The following is a 20,786-nucleotide window of genomic DNA, read 5'->3' on the forward strand; positions in this document are numbered from 1 at the left end:
CAGCAGCGTGACACCCAGACTCTCATATTAAGTTATATGGCTTCATTGGATGACTGTCTGCTCTCCCTTTAGTCTGCCACCACAACCTCTGCCCAAGCTCAGTCTCGTAACCCTGATCCCTCTCCGTATCCTCCACCCCATCTTGGTAAATCACCCCCGTATAATGGTGACCCCGAGCTGTTTCGGTTTTTTTTTAATTAATTCCTTTTACATTTTTAATTATTGCCACACCAATATCCCACCGATTGAGCAAAAGTGGCGTTTGTGGTTTCACATTTGGAGGGCGAGGCTCTGGCCTGGCTAAAATCTTTGTGGGAACGTGATGATCCCATAACCTCTCAATTGTCTACTTTTTTAGAAACCTTTCGCAAAGTGTTCGACGAGCCTGGTCGTGTAGTTTTGGCCACTGAGGCTCTCTTTAATCTCCACGAAGGCTCCCTTACGGTTGGGCAATATGCTATTCGTTTTCGTACTCTGTCTTCGGAGCTGGAGTGGAATGAGGCACTGGTCGGAGCATTCTGGCGTGGGTTGTTGAGTCGAATTAAGGATGAATTAGCGGGTCGGGATACTCCAACCTTCCTAGAGGATTTGATCTCTCTGGCCACACGTATTGACCCATGCTTCCAGGAGCACTCCCGGCAGTCCAGGAGAGGAGAGGAGGTACCATCGTCCGGTTTCCTCCATTAATAGATTCTCTTCTAGTCCTCTTCCGTTCCCGTGCCTGAACCTATGCAGGTGGATCAGGTCAAGATGGCGGATCAGCATCGGAAGAGAGGGTTGCACAAGGGCTTTGTTTTTATTGTGGTAGTGCCTCGCATTTACTCCTTTCCTGCCCCGTTCAGCCAGGAAAATCCTCCACCTAGGTTAGGTAGGAGAGGCCTCCCTGGGTGTGTGTGTGACTCCTCTCTAGCTTTATGTCTATCCAGATATCTTCTGTGAATGGGCGCTACTTAATGTTGGCGTATTTGGATTTGAGCACGGCAGGCAACTTCATTAGTCTGGAGGAGGTCAAGAAGCACCAGATTCTGGTCAGGATTAGAGTTGAGCGACCTTGACCTTTTTAGAGTCGAGCCGGGTTTTGCGAAACCCGACTATGTCCAAAGTCGGGTCGAGTGAAATCGGCCGATTATGACGTAAAGTCGGGATCGACCGAAACACGAAACCCAATGCAAGTCAATGGGGCAGCATAGTCGGCAGTGAGTGGGGGCCAGGAAAACACCTAGAGTGCCCATTTTAATGTCAAAACCATCCATTCTTCTTAATGAAGCTTGTCAAGCGTAATTTACCTTATAATAATTGGAAGGCATTTGAAATTGGGGGTCATTTGGCTAAAGTTGTGGGGGGTAGGGCTGGTTCAAGTAATTAGTGGGCCCAGGAAATCTGGACCACGTCACGGCAGTGGAGCAGGGAGAGGTAAGTATTTCAACTTTGCAAGTGCTGTGAACCTGAGCAAGCAGGGGGGGCCCACTCGTTGGCATTGGCACTGGCACAGGGCCCCTCAAAGTACAGCGGTGTGTTTGCACGGCGGGGGCGCCTCCCACCGGCAGCAACACTTTTGCGTACTATGAGAGGCCCTGTGCCAGTGACGTCGCCAACTAGTATTCCTCCCCCCACCTGATGAAGGAACCTGCACTTTCATCTGCACCTTCCTCTTTGTCCCCGTGTAAGGTGGTATGGTATGCGGGAAGAGCAACCTGACTTTCAGCAGGGTCACAATGTTGTTGTGTAGCGTGCACGGGGAATGTTGCGTTATGGGTCAATGTACCAGCAGACTCATCTATCACTGGCTGGGCAATGGGCACGATGAAGTGGAAACACAGATATAGGCCCAAAGAAGAAAGTGGGCTAAATGCAGTTCAAAATTGGTAACACAGGAATAACCAGGGGGCATTGCAGTGGAGGACAACTGGAATGAGAGGCTGACACAGAGAGTAGGGCCAAATCAGTAAGTAGTCGAAATGCAGTTCAAAATTGGCAACCGTAGTAAACAGGCGGCACAGCTTTGTTCAGTGGAGGAGAACAGCAAGGAGTGGCAGACACCGATAGTAGGCCCCAAACCAACTAGTACGCCAAATGCAGTTGTTCCATTTAACCACAATTTAATGAGAGCCGAAGATAGAAGCTCAGGAAAGGCAACCTGGGGAACACCTTGGAGTGTAACACACCATCTCTCTCCACCCCATACCCATTTTGTATGGCCTAATGCAGTGTACTTTTCTACAACTACTAAACGAGAGTCGGAAGACCGAAGCAATGGCAAGGAAACCTGGGGAACACCTTAGAGTGTAACACACCCTCTCTCTACACCCCATACCCAATTTGAAGGTCTAATGCAGTGTAGTTTCCAAGAACTACTAAACGAGAGCCGGAAGATCGAAGCTCAGGAAAGGCAACCTGGGGAACACCTTGGAGTGTAACACACCCTCTCGCTACACCCCATACCCAATTTGAAGGCCTAATGCAGCGTAGTTTCCAACAACTACTAAACGAGAGCCGGAAGATCGAAGCTCAGGAAAGGCAACCTGGGGAACACCTTGGAGTGTAACAAACCCTCTCTCTACACCCCATACCCAATTTGTAGGCCTAATGCAGCGTAGTTTCCGACAACTACTAAACGAGAGCATGAAGATCGAAGCTCAGGAAAGGCAACCTGGGGAACACCTTGGAGTGTAACACACCCTCTCTCTACACCCCATACCCAATTTGTAGGCCTAATGCAGCGTAGTTTCCGACAACTACTAAACGAGAGCCGGAATATCGAAGCTCAGGAAAGGCAACCTGGGGAACACCTTGGAGTGTAACACACCCTCTCTCTACACCCCATACCCAATTTGAAGGCCTAATGCAGTGTAGTTTCCAAGAACTACTAAACGAGAGCCGGAAGATCGAAGCTCAGGAAAGGCAACCTGGGGAACACCTTGGAGTGGAACACACCATCTCTCTACACCCCATACCCAATTTGAAGGCCTAATGCAGCGTAGTTTCCAACAACTACTAAACGAGAGCCGGTAGATCGAAGCTCAGGAAAGGCAACCTGGGGAACACCTTGGAGTGTAACACAACGTCTCTCTACACCACGGAAGGGATGATTCTTAGGAAGGAAGGCTGTTGGAAATAAGCATTGCGCGTCCGAGGGTGATTAGATTCTTATTAGGTATATACTCACCCTCGGACGCGCCCTGCTTCTTTATTTGGAATGAATGTTTATTTGCAATGTGGTGTTGACTTTCTCTATTATTTTGGTAATTAATGATTTTATTATTTTCATTATTTTGCATCTTCTCGGCAATAATATAAAGAAGACGCGACAGGACAACACTCGGTGGATGCCATATGTGTGTTTTCAATTTAAAAAAACTTTCAGTTAACTACTTGCAGGAGAAAGTAATTGTAGCTGGTGGCCATTTTTAGTACTGTACCAGATTTTAGTTGTGTGTTTGTTTTTAATGTTAAAATGTCTGCATTTGATATCTCACCAGTATTTTCTTTTTTATAAGCAAAATACTTATTTTTATATTTTCTGATGTTGGTTCCAGGGGTACACGGCCAGCAGTGCCCTGGTCAGTGTAGTAGTAGTTGAAAGAATGGACCGCAGACAGGCATCGAAGGCCTAAAATAAAAACACATGGCTGTAGGCAATTTTAAATTGGTTCCAGGGGTACACGGACAGCAGTGGTGTGGTCAGTGGAGGCCTAGTGGAAGGAGTGACCGCAGACAGGCATCGAAGGCCTAAAATAATAACACATGGCTGTAGGCAATTTTAAATTGGTTCCAGGGGTACACGGGCAGCAGTGACCTGGTCAGTGTAGTAGTAGTTGAAAGAATGGACCGCAGACAGGCATCGAAGGCCTAAAATAAAAAAATTGGGCTGGCTGTAGGCAATTTTAAATTGGTTCCAGGGGTACACGGACAGCAGTGGTGTGGTCAGTGGAGGCCTAGTGGAAGGAGTGACCGCAGACAGGCATCGAAGGCCTAAAATAATAACACATGGCTGTAGGCAATTTTAAATTGGTTCCAGGGGTACACGGGCAGCAGTGACCTGGTCAGTGTAGTTGTAGTTGAAAGAATGGACCGCAGACAGGCATCGAAGGCCTAAAATAAAAAAATTGGGCTGGCTGTAGGCAATTTTAAATTGGTTCCAGGGGTACACGGGCAGCAGTGGTGTGGTCAGTGGAGGCCTAGTGGAAGGAGTGACCGCAGACAGGCATCGAAGGGCTAAAATAATAACACATGGCTGTAGGCAATTTTAAATTGGTTCCAGGGGTACACGGGCAGCAGTGACCTGGTCAGTGTAGTAGTAGTTGAAAGAATGGACCGCAGACAGGCATCGAAGGCCTAAAATAAAAAAATTGGGCTGGCTGTAGGCAATTTTAAATTGGTTCCAGGGGTACACGGGCAGCAGTGACCTGGTCAGTGTAGTAGTAGTTGAAAGAATGGACCGCAGACAGGCATCGAAGGCCTAAAATAAAAAAATTGGGCTGGCTGTAGGCAATTTTAAATTGGTTCCAGGGGTACACGGGCAGCAGTGACCTGGTCAGTGTAGTAGTAGTTGAAAGAATGGACCGCAGACAGGCATCGAAGGCCTAAAATAAAAAAATTGGGCTGGCTGTAGGCAATTTTAAATTGGTTCCAGGGGTACACGGGCAGCAGTGACCTGGTCAGTGTAGTAGTAGTTGAAAGAATGGACCGCAGACAGGCATCGAAGGCCTAAAATAAAAAAATTGGGCTGGCTGTAGGCAATTTTAAATTGGTTCCAGGGGTACACGGGCAGCAGTGGTGTGGTCAGTGGAGGCCTAGTGGAAGGAGTGACCGCAGACAGGCATCGAAGGCCTAAAATAATAACACATGGCTGTAGGCAATTTTAAATTGGTTCCAGGGGTACACGGGCAGCAGTGACCTGGTCAGTGTAGTAGTAGTTGAAAGAATGGACCGCAGACAGGCATCGAAGGCCTAAAATAAAAAAATTGGGCTGGCTGTAGGCAATTTTAAATTGGTTCCAGGGGTACACGGACAGCAGTGGTGTGGTCAGTGGAGGCCTAGTGGAAGGAGTGACCGCAGACAGGCATCGAAGGCCTAAAATAATAACACATGGCTGTAGGCAATTTTAAATTGGTTCCAGGGGTACACGGACAGCAGTGGTGTGGTCAGTGGAGGCCTAGTGGAAGGAGTGACCGCAGACAGGCATCGAAGGCCTAAAATAATAACACATGGCTGTAGGCAATTTTAAATTGGTTCCAGGGGTAGACGGGCAGCAGTGACCTGGTCAGTGTAGTAGTAGTTGAAAGAATGGACCGCAGACAGGCATCGAAGGCCTAAAATAAAAAAATTGGGCTGGCTGTAGGCAATTTTAAATTGGTTCCAGGGGTACACGGGCAGCAGTGACCTGGTCAGTGTAGTAGTAGTTGAAAGAATGGACCGCAGACAGGCATCGAAGGCCTAAAATAAAAAAATTGGGCTGGCTGTAGGCAATTTTAAATTGGTTCCAGGGGTACACGGGCAGCAGTGGTGTGGTCAGTGGAGGCCTAGTGGAAGGAGTGACCGCAGACAGGCATCGAAGGCCTAAAATAATAACACATGGCTGTAGGCAATTTTAAATTGGTTCCAGGGGTACACGGGCAGCAGTGACCTGGTCAGTGTAGTAGTAGTTGAAAGAATGGACCGCAGACAGGCATCGAAGGCCTAAAATAAAAAAATTGGGCTGGCTGTAGGCAATTTTAAATTGGTTCCAGGGGTACACGGACAGCAGTGGTGTGGTCAGTGGAGGCCTAGTGGAAGGAGTGACCGCAGACAGGCTTCCAAGGCCTAACATAACAAACTTGGGCTGGCTGTAGGCACTTTTAAATTGGTTCCAGGGGTACACGGGCAGCAGTGGTCTGGTCAGTGGAAGTCTAGTGGAAGGAGTGACCGCAGACAGGCTTCCAAGGCCTAACATAACAAACTTGGGCTGGCTGTAGGCACTTTTAAATTGGTTCCAGGGGTACACGGGCAGCAGTGACCTGGTCAGTGTAGTAGTAGTTGAAAGAATGGACCGCAGACAGGCTTCGAAGGCCTAACATAACAAACTTGGGCTGGCTGTAGGCACTTTTAAATTGGTTCCAGGGGTACACGGGCAGCAGTGGTCTGGTCAGTGGAAGTCTAGTGGAAGGAGTGACCGCAGACAGGCTTCCAAGGCCTAACATAACAAACTTGGGCTGGCTGTAGGCACTTTTAAATTGGTTCCAGGGGTACACGGGCAGCAGTGGTCTGGTCAGTGGAAGTCTAGTGGAAGGAGTGACCGCAGACAGGCTTCCAAGGCCTAACATAACAAACTTGGGCTGGCTGTAGGCACTTTTAAATTGGTTCCAGGGGTACACGGGCAGCAGTGGTCTGGTCAGTGGAAGTCTAGTGGAAGGAGTGACCGCAGACAGGCTTCGAAGGCCTAACATAACAAAATTGGGCTGGCTGTAGGCACTTTAAATTGGTTCCAGGGGTACATGGGCAGCAGTGTATGGTCAGTGGAAGTCTAGTGGAAGGAGTGACGGCAGACAGTCTTCGAAGGCCTAACATAACAAAATTGGGCTGACTGTAGGCACTTTTAAATTGGTTCCAGGGTAACACGGCCAGCAGTGGCCTGGTCAGTGTAGTAGTTGTAGAAAGAAGGGACCGCAGACAGGCTTCGAAGGCCTAACATAACAAAAATGTCAAAACAATGGTATTGTCAGTGCCAGGCATTGAAGGATGTCAGCGCCTAGACTACACATTGGTGAAGCTGTGAGAGATAATTTTGCTAGTGGTAGAGCACTGTTTGAGCTGGGGGGGGGAACTGTCTTGTGGCCGGCGTTACAGGCACAGGGCCCCTCATATTACAACGGTGTGTCTGACGTTGGGTGCGCACCACCACCGCCAGAGACACTTTATTGTACTATGAGGGACCCAGTGGCAGTGCCGTCGACCAAAAGCGGCCACACCCACCTCTTCAGACAAACAGCACTCTCAAGGGTCCAAGCGCAAAGTGGCGATAGCACGGCCCCGTGTGGGGAGTTTGGCCATTTCGTGAGGTGGAAACATGTCGTATGCTGGACAATCAGGTGAAGAAAATTACGAGATTGGAAAAGTCATTCAGAATAGTCCACAGGCAAGACCTTTTCATAGGAAAGCTAGGTGTCAGCCGGGCAGGGTGGGGCAAAAGATTTTGAAATCCAGTTGTGGTTCATTTTAATGAAGGTTAGATCATCTACATTTTGGGTAGCCAGACGAGTCCTTTTTTCTGTTAGTATTGAACCTGCAGCACTGAATACTCTTTCTGATAGGACACTAGCTGCCGGGCAAGCAAGCTCCTGCAATGCATATTCTGCCAATTCTGGCCAGGTGTCTAATTTGGATGCCCAGTAATCAAATGGGAATGACGGTTGAGGGAGAACGTCGATAAGGGATGAAAAATAGTTTGTAACCATACTGGACAAATGTTGTCTCCTGTCACTTTGAATTGATGCTGCAGTACCTGTCCTGTCTGCGGTCATAGAAAAATCACTCCACAACCTGGTCAGAAAACCCCTCTGGCCAACGCCACTTCTGATTTCTGCCCCTCTAACACCTCTGGTCTGCTGGCCCCTGGAGCTCGTGTGAGAACGATCACGGGCGCTGTGTGCAGGGAATGCCAGAAGCAAACGGTCAACAAGAGTTGATTGTTTTGTTGCTAATATTAGTTCCAAGTTCTCATGTGGCATAATATTTTGCAATTTGCCTTTATAGCGAGGATCAAGGAGGCAGGCCAACCAGTAATCGTCATCGTTCATCATTTTTGTAATGCGTGTGTCCCTTTTGAGGATACGCAAGGCATAATCCGCCATGTGGGCCAAAGTTCCCGTTGTCAAATCTGCGGTTGTGCTTGGTTGAGGGGCAGTTGCAGGCAAATCTACGTCACTTGTGTCCCTCAAAAAACCAGAACCCGGCCTTGCCACGCCACCAATTTCCCGTGCCCCCGGGAAAGCTTCCTCATTAAAAATATACTCATCCCCATCATCCTCCTCATCCTCCACCTCCTCTTCGCCCGGTACCTCGTCATGTACACTGCCCTGACCAGACAATCGCTGACTGTCATCAAGGCTTTCCTCTTCCTCTGGTGCAGACGCCTGATCCTTTATGTGCGTCAAACTTTGCATCAGCAGACGCATTAGGGGGATGCTCATGCTTATTATGGCGTTGTCTGCACTAACCAGCCGTGTGCATTCCTCAAAACACTGAAGGACTTGACACATGTCTTGAATCTTCGACCACTGCACACCTGACAACTCCATGTCTGCCATCCTACTGCCTGCCCGTGTATGTGTATCCTCCCACAAAAACATAACAGCCCGCCTCTGTTCGCACAGTCTCTGAAGCATGTGCAGTGTTGAGTTCCACCTTGTTGCAACGTCTATGATTAGGCGATGCTGGGGAAGGTTCAAAGAACGCTGATAGGTCTGCATACGGCTGGAGTGTACAGGCGAACGGCGGATATGTGCGCAAAGTCCACGCACTTTGAGGAGCAGGTCGGATAACCCCGGATAACTTTTCAGGAAGCACTGCACCACCAGGTTTAAGGTGTGAGCCAGGCAAGGAATGTGTTTCAGTTGGGAAAGGGAGATGGCAGCCATGAAATTCCTTCCGTTATCACTCACTACCTTGCCTGCCTCAAGATCTACAGTGCCCAGCCACGACTGCGTTTCTTGCTGCAAGAACTCGGACAGAACTTCCGCGGTGTGTCTATTGTCGCCCAAACACTTCATAGCCAATACAGCCTGCTGACGTATGCCAGTAGCTGCCCCATAATGGGAGACCTGGTGTGCAACAGTGGCAGGTGCGGATGGAGTGTTTGTGCGACTGCGGTCTGTGGACGAGCTCTTGCTTCTGCAGGAGGACGAGGAGGAGGAGGAGGAGGAGGAGGGGGTGCGAACGGCTACAGACAACTGTTTACTAGACCGTGGGCTAGGCAGAACTGTCCCAAACTTGCTGTCCCCTGTGGACCCTGAATCCACCACATTTACCCAGTGTGCCGTGATGGACACGTAACGTCCCTGGCCATGCCTACTGGTCCATGCATCTGTTGTCAGGTGCACCTTTGTGCTCACAGATTGCCTGAGTGCATGGACGATGCGCTCTTTAACATGCTGGTGGAGGGCTGGGATGGCTTTTCTGGAAAAAAAGTGTCGACTGGGTAGCTCGTAGCGTGGTACAGCGTAGTCCATCAGGTCTTTGAAAGCTTCGCTTTCAACTAACCGGTAGGGCATCATCTCTAACGAGATTAGTCTAGCTATGTGGGCGTTCAAACCCTGTGTACGCGGATGCGAGGCTAAGTATTTCCTTTTTCTAACCATAGTCTCATGTAGGGTGAGCTGGACTGGAGAGCTGGAGATCGTGGAACTAGCGGGGGTGCCGGTGGACATGGCAGACTGAGAGACGGTGGGAGATGGTATTGTTGCCGCCGGTGCCCTAGATGCAGTGTTTCCTACTACGAAACTGGTGATTCCCTGACCCTGACTGCTTTGGCCTGGCAAAGATACCTGCACAGATACAGCAGGTGGTGCGCTAAATGGTGGTCCTACACTGCCGGAAGGGATGTTGCGTTGATGACTAGCTTCATTGGCCGAGGGTGCAACAACCTTAAGGGACGTTTGGTAGTTAGTCCAAGCTTTCAAATGCATGGTGGTTAAATGTCTATGCATGCAACTAGTATTGAGACTTTTCAGATTCTGACCTCTGCTTAAGGAAGTAGAACATTTTTGACAGATGACTTTGCGCTGATCAATTGGATGTTGTTTAAAAAAATGCCAGACTGCACTCTTTCTAGCATCGGATACCTTTTCAGGCATTGCAGACTGAGCTTTAACCGGATGGCCACGCTGTCCTCCACCAGGTTTTGGCTTTGCCACGCGTTTTGGGCAAGATACGGGCCCGGCAGATGGAACCTGTGGCGATGTTGATGCCTGCTGCGGCCCCTCCTCCTCCTCTGCTTCAGAACTGCTGCCGCCTGCACCCTGTTCCCCCAATGGCTGCCAATCGGGGTCAAGAACTGGGTCATCTAATAACTCTTCTTGTACCTCCTGCGCAACTTCGTCTGTGTCACCGTGTCGTTCGGTGGTATAGCGTTCGTGATGGGGCAACATAGTCTCATCAGGGTCTGATTCTTGATCAGCACCCTGCGAGGGCAATGTTGTGGTCTGAGTCAAAGGACCAGCATAGTAGTCTGGCTGTGGCTGTGCGTCAGTGCACTCCATGTCAGATTCAATTTGTAATGGGCATGGACTGTTAACTGCTTCACTTTCTAAGCCAGGGACGGTATGTGTAAAGAGCTCCATGGAGTAACCCGTTGTGTCGCCTGCTGCATTCTTCTCTGTTGTTGTTTTTGCTGAAGAGGACAAGGAAGTGACTTGTCCCTGACCGTGAACATCCACTAACGACGCGCTGCTTTTACTTTTACCAGTTTCACGAGATGAGGCAAAAGAGCTAGAGGCTGAGTCAGCAAGATAAGCCAAAACTTGCTCTTGCTGCTCCGGCTTTAAAAGCGGTTTTCCTAATCCCAGAAAAGGGAGCGTTCGAGGCCTTGTGTAGCCGGACGACGAACCTGGCTCCACAGCTCCAGACTTAGGTGCAATATTTTTTCCCCCACGACCACCTGATGCTCCACCACTACCACTACCCTCATTACCAGCTGACAATGAACGCCCCCGGCCACGACCTCTTCCACTAGACTTCCTCATTGTTTTAAAAACGTAACCAAACTAACGTTATTTGTTGCAGTCACACAACTTACACGGTGAGCTATAACTTCAGTATGATTTAGCTACCCCTTTACAGGTTGGTGAGACCACAGCGAAAATCAGGCCCAATGTTACACACTCTTTTTTTGGTGGCTGCAAATTAGAGAGATGCCCCACACGCAGGACTGTCACTGAAGCACAAATGTTAATATTAATGTCACACTATTATTTTTTTTTTATTTTTATTTTTTTCAGGAACACTTTAGAAACCCCCCCCAAAAAAAAAAAAAGATTTTTGCAGGGAGAATTTAGAAAACAAATGTAACAAACTATATGCTTTCTATGGGCCACTGAGTGAGAGATGACGCACACAGGAATCAGGAGTGGCACACAAGCCCAGAGGCCAATATTTTTCTACCAATGATTGATGGAGTTATTTTCTCTGGTAGATTTTGGAACCCAAATCAAGGAAAAGAAATGTAGGCTTTCTATGGACCACAATTGGAGAGAGAGAGAGAGAGAGAGAGAGATGGCACACCCAGGAGTCAAGACTGGCACACAAGCAGAAAGGCCAATATTAATCTCCCACTGTTTTTTTTTTTTTTTTTTTTTTTCAGGGAGACTTTAGAAAAAAAAATAATAAAAAAAATATGATTTTATCAGGAAGAATTTAGAAACCAAATAAAATAAAATGATTTTTTCAGGGAGAATTTATAAAACAAATAAAAACAAAAATAGGCGTTCTATGGCCCACTGACTGAGAGATGACGCACACAGGAGTCAGGAGTGGCACACAAACCCAGAGGCCAATATTTTTCTACCAATGATTGATGTAGTTATTTTCTCTGGTAGATTTTAGAACCCAAATCAAGGAAAAAAAATATAGGCTTTCTATGGACCACAATTGGAGAGAGAGAGAGAGAGAGAGAGAGAGAGAGAGAGATGGCACACCCAGGAGTCAAGACTGGCACACAAGCAGAAAGGCCAATATTAATCTCCCACTGTTTTTTTTGGTTGTTTTTTTTTTTTTTTTTTCAGGGAGACTTTAGAAAAAAAAATAATAAAAAAAATATGATTTTATCAGGAAGAATTTAGAAACCAAATAAAATAAAATGATTTTTTCAGGGAGAATTTATAAAACAAATAAAACCAAAAATAGGCGTTCTATGGCCCACTGACTGAGAGATGACGCACCCAGGAGTCAAGACTGGCACACAAGCAGAAAGGCCAATATTAATCTCCCACTGTTTTTTTTTTTTTTTTTCAGGGAGACTTTAGAAAAAAAAATAATAAAAAAAATGTGATTTTATCAGGAAGAATTTAGAAACCAAATAAAATAAAATGATTTTTTCAGGGAGAATTTAGAAAACAAATAAAACCAAAAATAGGCGTTCTATGGCCCACTGACTGAGAGATGACGCACCCAGGAGTCAAGACTGGCACACAAGCAGAAAGGCCAATATTAATCTCCCACTGTTTTTTTTTTTTTTTTTCAGGGAGACTTTAGAAAAAAAAATAATAAAAAAAATGTGATTTTATCAGGAAGAATTTAGAAACCAAATAAAATAAAATGATTTTTTCAGGGAGAATTTAGAAAACAAATAAAACCAAAAATAGGCGTTCTATGGCCCACTGACTGAGAGATGACGCACCCAGGAGTCAAGACTGGCACACAAGCAGAAAGGCCAATATTAATCTCCCACTGTTTTTTTTTTTTTTTTTTCAGGGAGACTTTAGAAAAAAAAATAATAAAAAAAATGTGATTTTATCAGGAAGAATTTAGAAACCAAATAAAATAAAATGATTTTTTCAGGGAGAATTTAGAAAACAAATAAAACCAAAAATAGGCGTTCTATGGCCCACTGACTGAGAGATGACGCACCTAGGAGTCAAGACTGGCACACAAGCAGAAAGGCCAATATTAATCTCCCACTGTTTTTTTTTTTTTTTTTCAGGGAGACTTTAGAAAAAAAAATAATAAAAAAAATGTGATTTTATCAGGAAGAATTTAGAAACCAAATAAAATAAAATGATTTTTTCAGGGAGAATTTAGAAAACAAATAAAACCAAAAATAGGCGTTCTATGGCCCACTGACTGAGAGATGACGCACCCAGGAGTCAAGACTGGCACACAAGCAGAAAGGCCAATATTAATCTCCCACTGTTTTTTTTTTTTTTTTTCAGGGAGACTTTAGAAAAAAAAATAATAAAAAAAATATGATTTTATCAGGAAGAATTTAGAAACCAAATAAAATAAAATGATTTTTTCAGGGAGAATTTATAAAACAAATAAAAACAAAAATAGGCGTTCTATGGCCCACTGACTGAGAGATGACGCACACAGGAGTCAGGAGTGGCACACAAACCCAGAGGCCAATATTTTTCTACCAATGATTGATGTAGTTATTTTCTCTGGTAGATTTTAGAACCCAAATCAAGGAAAAAAAATATAGGCTTTCTATGGACCACAATTGGAGAGAGAGAGAGAGAGAGAGAGAGAGAGAGAGAGAGAGAGAGATGGCACACCCAGGAGTCAAGACTGGCACACAAGCAGAAAGGCCAATATTAATCTCCCACTGTTTTTTTTTTTTTTTTTCAGGGAGACTTTAGAAAAAAAAATAATAAAAAAAAAAAGATTTTATCAGGAAGAATTTAGAAACCAAATAAAATAAAATGATTTTTTCAGGGAGAATTTATAAAACAAATAAAACCAAAAATAGGCGTTCTATGGCCCACTGACTGAGAGAGAGAGAGAGAGAGATGGAACGCTTAGTACTGGCACACAAGCCCAAAGGGCAATATTAATCTCCCTTTTTTTTTCCAGGGAGAATTTCTAAAACCCAAAAAAAAAATAAAATAGGCTTTCTATGGCCCACTATTTGTGAGAGAGATGGGACGCTCAGGACTGGCACAGATGGCACGCTCAGGACTGGCACAGAAGCCCAGAGGCCAATATTAATCTCCCTTTTTTTCTGGGAGAATTTATAAAACCAAAAAAATATTTAAATAGGCTTTCTATGGCCCACTATTTGTGAGAGAGATGGCACGCTCAGGACTGGCACAGATGGCACGCTCACAACTGGCACACAAGCCCAGAGGCCAATATTAATCTCCCTTTTTTCAGGGAAAATTTATAAAACAAAAAAAAAAAATAAATAGGCTTTCTATGGCCCACTATTTGTGAGAGAGATGGCACGCTCAGGGCTGGCACAGATGGCACGCTCAGGACTGGCACACAAGCCCAGAGGCCAATATTAATCTCCCTTTTTTTCAGGGAGAAATTATAAAACCCCCAAAAAAAATAAAATAGGCTTTCTATGGCCCACTATTTGTGAGAGAGATGGGACGCTCAGGACTGGCACAGATGGCACGCTCAGGACTGGCACAGAAGCCCAGAGGCCAATATTAATCTCCCTTTTTTTCTGGGAGAATTTATAAAACCAAAAAAAAATTTAAATAGGCTTTCTATGGCCCACTATTTGTGAGAGAGATGGCACGCTCAGGACTGGCACAGATGGCACGCTCACAACTGGCACACAAGCCCAGAGGCCAATATTAATCTCCCTTTTTTCAGGGAAAATTTATAAAACAAAAAAAAAAATTAAATAGGCTTTCTATGGCCCACTATTTGTGAGAGAGATGGCACGCTCAGGGCTGGCACAGATGGCACGCTCAGGACTGGCACACAAGCCCAGAGGCCAATATTAATCTCCCTTTTTTTCAGGGAGAATTTATAAAACAAAAAAAAAAAATAAATAGGCTTTCTATGGCCCACTATTTGTGAGAGAGATGGCACGCTCAGGGCTGGCACAGATGGCACGCTCAGGACTGGCACACAAGCCCAGAGGCCAATATTAATCTCCCTTTTTTTCAGGGAGAATTTATAAAACCCCAAAAAAAATAAAATAGGCTTTCTATGGCCCACTATTTGTGAGAGAGATGGCACACTCAGGACTGGCACACAAGCCCAAAGGCCAATATTAATCTCCCACTGTATTTTTATCAGGGAGAATTTATACACCCCACAAAAAAAAATACAGAAAAATGAAAAGGCTTTCTATGGCCCACTATGTGAGAGAGATGGCACACACAGGGATGGCACTCTAGCAGAAATGCCAAATTGCCAATCTTAATCTCCCACCAAAAAAAAAAAAAAAAAAAAAACAGGGAATGTCCTACAATTACTATCTCCCTGCCTGCAGTAATCTCAGCCAGGTATGGCAGGCAGCTACTATCTCCCTGCCTGCAGTAATCTCAGCCAGGTATGGCAGGCAGCAATAAGGAGTGGACTGATGCACAAATGAAATAAAAAGTGTGGACAAACAAAAAAGATAGCTGTGCAGAAAGGAAGGAACAAGAGGATTTGTGCTTTGAAAAAAGCAGTTGGTTTGCACAGCGGCGTACACACAGCAATGCAGCTATCAGGGAGCCTTCTAGGGCAGCCCAATGAGCTACAGCGCTGAGGGGAAAAAAAAAAAAAAAAAAACTTCCACTGTCCCTGCACACCGAGGGTGGTGTTGGACAGTGCAAATCGCTGCAGCACAAGCGGTTTTGTGGTTAATGGACCCTGCCTAACGCTATCCCTGCTTCTGACAAAGCGGCAGCAACCTCTCCCTAAGCTCAGATCAGCAGCAGTAAGATGGCGGTCGGCGGGAACGCCTCTTTATAGCCCCTGTGACGTCGCAGACAGCAAGCCAATCACTGCAATGCCCTTCTCTAAGATGGTGGGGACCAGGACCTATGTCATCACGCTGCCCACACTCTGCGTTTACCTTCATTGGCTGAGAAATGGCGCTTTTCGCGTCATTGAAACGCGACTTTGGCGCGAAAGTCGCGTACCGCATGGCCGACCCCGCACAGGGGTCGGATCGGGTTTCATGAAACCCCGACTTAGCCAAAAGTCGGCGACTTTTGAAAATGTTCGACCCGTTTCGCTCAACCCTAGTCAGGATACTGAAGGACCCATGTCTGATTTCATCTGCAGATAGAAGGCTTTTACAAGAGACCATCATAAAAGTTATGGAAGAGGTGGAGTTACAGGTGGGGGCTTTGCATCGCGAGAGAATCGCGTTCTACGTCTTGCCCAATTTGTCCCATGCAATTCTTCTCGGGCTACCTTGGCTCAGGGTGCATGAACCTATCCTGGACTGGCGCTCAGGGAACATTCTTCGTTGCGGCCAGCACTGCCATGATCAATGCCAGTTATCAGTTCGCCCTGCCAAAATTTCTCGTCCCATCCTCGCGCCTGCCGCATTACCAGTCACTTATTGGTCCTTCGCAGATGTCTTTTGAAAGAGGGAGGCGGAGAGTGTTCCCCTGCATTGGCCATATGGTTGCCCGATTGAACTCGTTCCTGGCTCTACGCCTCCCAAGGGTAGAATCTATCCGCTCTCTCCAGTTGAGTCGCAAGCAATGTCGGAGTATATTAAGGAGAATCTGGCCAAAGGCTTTATCCGAAAGTCTTCTTCTCCCACTGGCGCTGGATTCTTCTTTGTCAAGAAGAAAGACGGCTCACTTCGTCCTTGCATTGACTACAGAGGGCTCAATGAAATTAGTATCAAAAACAAGTACCCACTGCCGCTTATCCCTGAGCTCTTTGATTGCCTGAGAGGAGCAAGAATTTTTACTAAGCTTGACCTTCGCTCCGTTGGGCCTACAATTTAGTCCGCATCCATGCTGGAGATGAGAGAGAACCGTCTCTACGCCAAGTACGAAAAGTTTATCTTCAAACAGAAATCCCTGCCTTTTTTGGGGTACATCATCTCTGATTCCGGTTTAGCGATGGATCCCGAGAAGGTGTCCGCCATCCTCAACTGGCCACGACCCCTCGGGTGAAGGCCATCCAAAGATTCCTTGGTTTCGTGAACTATTACAGGCAGTTCGTGCCCCACTTCTCCTCATTGACCATGCACCTCTCATCACTTATCCGCAAGGGAGCTGATCCCAGTGTTTGGTCTTCGGAGGCCGAGGACGCCTCTTTGACTCTGAAACAAGCCTTCGCACAAGCGACGGTACTTCATCACCCAGACACTAATAGATCATTCATTCTCAAAGTGGATGCCTCCTCCACAGGGGCCGGGGCTGTGCTCTCCCAGAGGTCGTCGTCCGGTCGTTTGATCACTTGGGGATTCTTCTCCAAGGCATTTTCTACTTCGAAACGCAACTGTTTCATCGGTGACTGAAAACTATTGGCCATCAAGTTAGCGTTGGAGGAGTGGCATTATCTTCTGGAAGGTGTGTTACACCCCTTCATAATTTTCACCGATCACAAGAATCACAAGAATCTGGCTTATATTCAGTGGGCCCAAAGGCTCAACTCTCGGCAAGCTCTGTGGTACCTGTTTTTCACCCGTTTTGCTTTTGAGCTTCACTTCCGACAAGAACGTTAAGGCTGATGCGCTGTCGAGGTCCTTCCAGTCAGCTGATTTTGAAGAGGAACCATCCCACATTATTGATCTCTACAAAATCATCTTGGTGGCTTCCCTGAGGATTGCTACCTTACCGCCGGGTAAGACAGGTGAGAGGGTGCTCCCAGAACAAGATTCTGAGACAACTACCCTCTGCTGTCCTGCATCCTCTTCCCGTGCCCTCAGTTCCCTGGCATATTGCCATGGACTTTGTCACCCATCTTCCTCACTCCATGGGTTGTACAACTATCCTAGTGGTTGTGGATCGGTTTTCTAAGATGGCCCACTTTGTCCCGCTGCCTGGTTTGCCCTCAGTTCATGAGTTAGAAAGAATTTTTATTCATCACATCTTCAAATTACATGGTTTCCCACAACACATCATGTCAGATAGGGGAGACCAATTCACCTCCCAGTTTTGGAGAGCTCTCTGTAAACTTTTGAACGTGACTTTAGATTTCTCTGCAGCCTATCATCCCCAGTCCAACGGTGGAGTGGATAAAGCAGGTTTTGACCTCGTATCTCCGACATTTTTCTAATGCCCACCAGAACGATTGGGTTGACCTCCTTCCTTGGGCCGTGTTTGCCTATAACAATCACTCCGGTGAGTCTTCTACCAAGTCCCCGTTCTTCATCGTCTCTGGTCAACATCACAACCTGCCTCTTCCAGTTTCCACTGGTTCGGGTGTGCCAGCTGCCGACTCCCTGTCCTTGGAAGTTTCTAAGATTTGGGAGGAGACCAAGGACGCGCTTGAGAGGTCTTGCATTAGGATGAAAAAGCATGCTGATAAAAGGCGTTTGGATGCTCCTCCTTATCAACCAGGTAATAAGGTCCGGCTTTCTTCCAAGTATATCCATCTTAATATTCCCTCCTATAAATTGGGTCCTCGCTACATTGGTCCCTTTAAGTTCCTGGTTCGAATCAATGACATAGCCTACAATTTGAGGTTGCTTGCCTAGCTCTGTATCTCGAACTCCTTCCATGTGTCTCTTCTTAAACATGTGGTCCTTACCCGCCATCATTCTTCTGTTGGTTCTTCTCTGCCACCTGTTAGGACTGATAATGTTTTTGAAGTAAGAGATATACTAGCCAGGAGAAAGGTTAGGGGGTGAACCTTCTTCTTGATTGATTGGAAGGGGTATGGGCCTGAGGAGAGGTCATGGGAGCCACGGGAGAACATCAACGCTCCTCATATCTTGAGGAGATTTCTTTCCAGCCTTAAGATAGAGGGATGTAAGGGAGGGGGTACTATTACGGCGCACTGCGATACTCACCTTTCTTCCCGGATCCCTCGCCGCATCCCTCCTCCTCATCTTCCGGTCACGCGCACTCCCGGCTTCTTTATGATGCCGGGTTGTACTGACCCGGAAGTGTTGTCCTGCCTGGGCAGCAGCCTCCGGGTATATCAGGTCGCTTTCTGCTAGAGGAAGCGCTTGTTTGTTATTGTGCCTTTCGTGCTCCCTCCAAGTTCATTTATGTTTCTGTACATTGGATGCTTCCAGTGTGTGTGTGCTCTGCTCTGTCCCTGCACACTTCCAGTGCGTGCGTTCGCTGCTCATTCCTTGTACGCTTCCAGTGCGTGCTCTGCTCTGTCCCTGTACGCTTCCAGTGCGTGCATGAGCTGCTCAGTCCCTGTACACTTCCAGTGCATGCTCTGCTCTGTCCCTGTACGTTTCCAGTGTGTGCGTGCTCTGCTCAGTCCCTGTACGCTTCCAGTGCGTGCTCTCCTCTGTCCAGGATCCTGTACCCTCTGTGTGAACCCTGCCGTGACCTGAGTCATTGTACAAAAATAAGATGAACATAAACCCACACAGTATACATTCAAGTGTTATGAATATGATCCTTGATAAACGTGTAATGAGCTTTGCCAAAAATCTTGAGAGTTTACTAATCTAGTCCACATCACTCACTGCTCTTCCTTAAACTTAATAAACCATAACCCATAGAAAATAAAGCTTGGTAGCATACACTGAGCACTTACAGACGAAGCAGTTTGGCTCTGGATTACTAAATGCATAATTTATGTTGTAAATGAAGAACATGAAATCGGAAGGAAATGCTGCAGTCTGTGTCATGTTAAGGTTGTATTCCATGGGTTCCTTCCCTAATCTTAATGTCTTCCATGAGATCAGTCGTAAGCATGACCAGCTTCCAAGTATAATGGACAGCCTTTGTAAAAATAAAAACACGTTATAGGAATTCATGGAGTGCTGAACTCGTCTGTCAAAGTTCAGATCCATGCAATACTTAGACTGTCTGGTCACACTGTACAGTGGAAGAGATAGTGTACAGACAGACAATTACAGAGGGCTTTTCCAAAAAGGAGTCACTTTGGGGGTTTCCTGCTGCTTTAGCACCTCAGAGGTTAAGCAAATGTCACTTGAAAATTTCTGACTGCATATCTGGTATTGCCGTATGTGGAAGAAATTGTGTAACAAATTGTAAGATCCATTTTCTCCTATTTTTCCTTGGGAAAATGAAAAATCTGGTGCTAAAACATTTTAGGGTGAAAAAAAATTGTTTTATTTTCACAGCAAAATGTTATTTAATTCTGCAACACATCTGTGTCATCAAAATGCTCACTATAACTCTATTAGATTAATAGTTTGAGGTGTGGGTGTAGTTTCCAACATGGGGTCACTTTATTTTTTTTTTTGCTATTCGGGAGGTCTACAAATCACATCCGCAAACTGTTTCCAGCAAAACCTGCATTCCAAAATCCAATTTGCTCTCCTTGCCTTCCAAGCTCTGCCATGTGCTATTACATATGGAGTTTGACATGTTAGGGAGAAAATACGTTACAAATTGTGAAATTCACTTTCTATTCTACCCCTTGTAAAATAAAAATGCATACGGAAGAGTTAAAGGCAACCTGACCGTGATCAGTTTCTTAATGACTGGGTCAGTTGGTCCTTGCTTCTCGACTCATCATGATTTCAAACAAGATTAACAACCCATAGTGGGTACTATGGAAATGTATGACATTCATGCATGAGCACAGGTGTGTAGAGATATTTCTGCCTCCCTCTTCCCATCCTCCCCCTCTTTTTTTCCTCTTTTCCACTCTGTACTTCATTCTTCTTTTAGTGTAATGTGTTTGTCCTGTTAGGAATTGTTTGAATTATACCTTACTACTTAGAAATAATGCCATAATATGTATACACAATATTGCTCATTTATTACTATATTTACTTGATTAAATATGTTTCCTATTAAAACTTGATTCAACCACAAAATGCTCACCATAGTTCCGTGAAGGAGTAGTTTTGAAAATTGGGTCACTTTTTGTGGTTTCTGCAGTTTGTGCATCATAAAGGAATACAAATGCATCAAGGCGTATGAAATTTACCGTATTTTTCGGACTATAAGGCCAGGTTCACATTTGCGTCTGTGTGCGCAGCGTACGATCCGCATCGATCTGCATGCGTTATGCGTACATATCTTTAACATCGTATGTACGTAGTGACATATTTTTGCATGCGTTCGCTTGCGGATGCGTACACATGCGGTGTTTCGTGGTGTGCATCGGGGTCCGGCGAACGCAGCATGTTGCATTTTTTGAGGCGTAAAATTTTTCACAATCATCCGCATTGGTCCAAAAAACGCATTACTGTCTTTGGGAATGCATTGGTACACAAGGACATGCATACGCATGCGTTCACG

The 20,786-nt window shown here is 46.0% G+C and overlaps 1 protein-coding gene across 1 annotated transcript in view; it reads left to right on the forward strand.

Moving 5' to 3' along the window:
- Window positions 1-20,786, forward strand: part of ITGA9 (integrin subunit alpha 9) — a 720,867-nt gene that overhangs the window by 197,395 nt on the left and 502,686 nt on the right. The gene's annotated exons all lie outside the window — the stretch shown is intronic.

The sequence above is a fragment of the Ranitomeya imitator genome, chromosome 6 (genome assembly GCF_032444005.1).
Source record: "Ranitomeya imitator isolate aRanImi1 chromosome 6, aRanImi1.pri, whole genome shotgun sequence".
Taxonomy (NCBI): domain Eukaryota; kingdom Metazoa; phylum Chordata; class Amphibia; order Anura; family Dendrobatidae; genus Ranitomeya; species Ranitomeya imitator.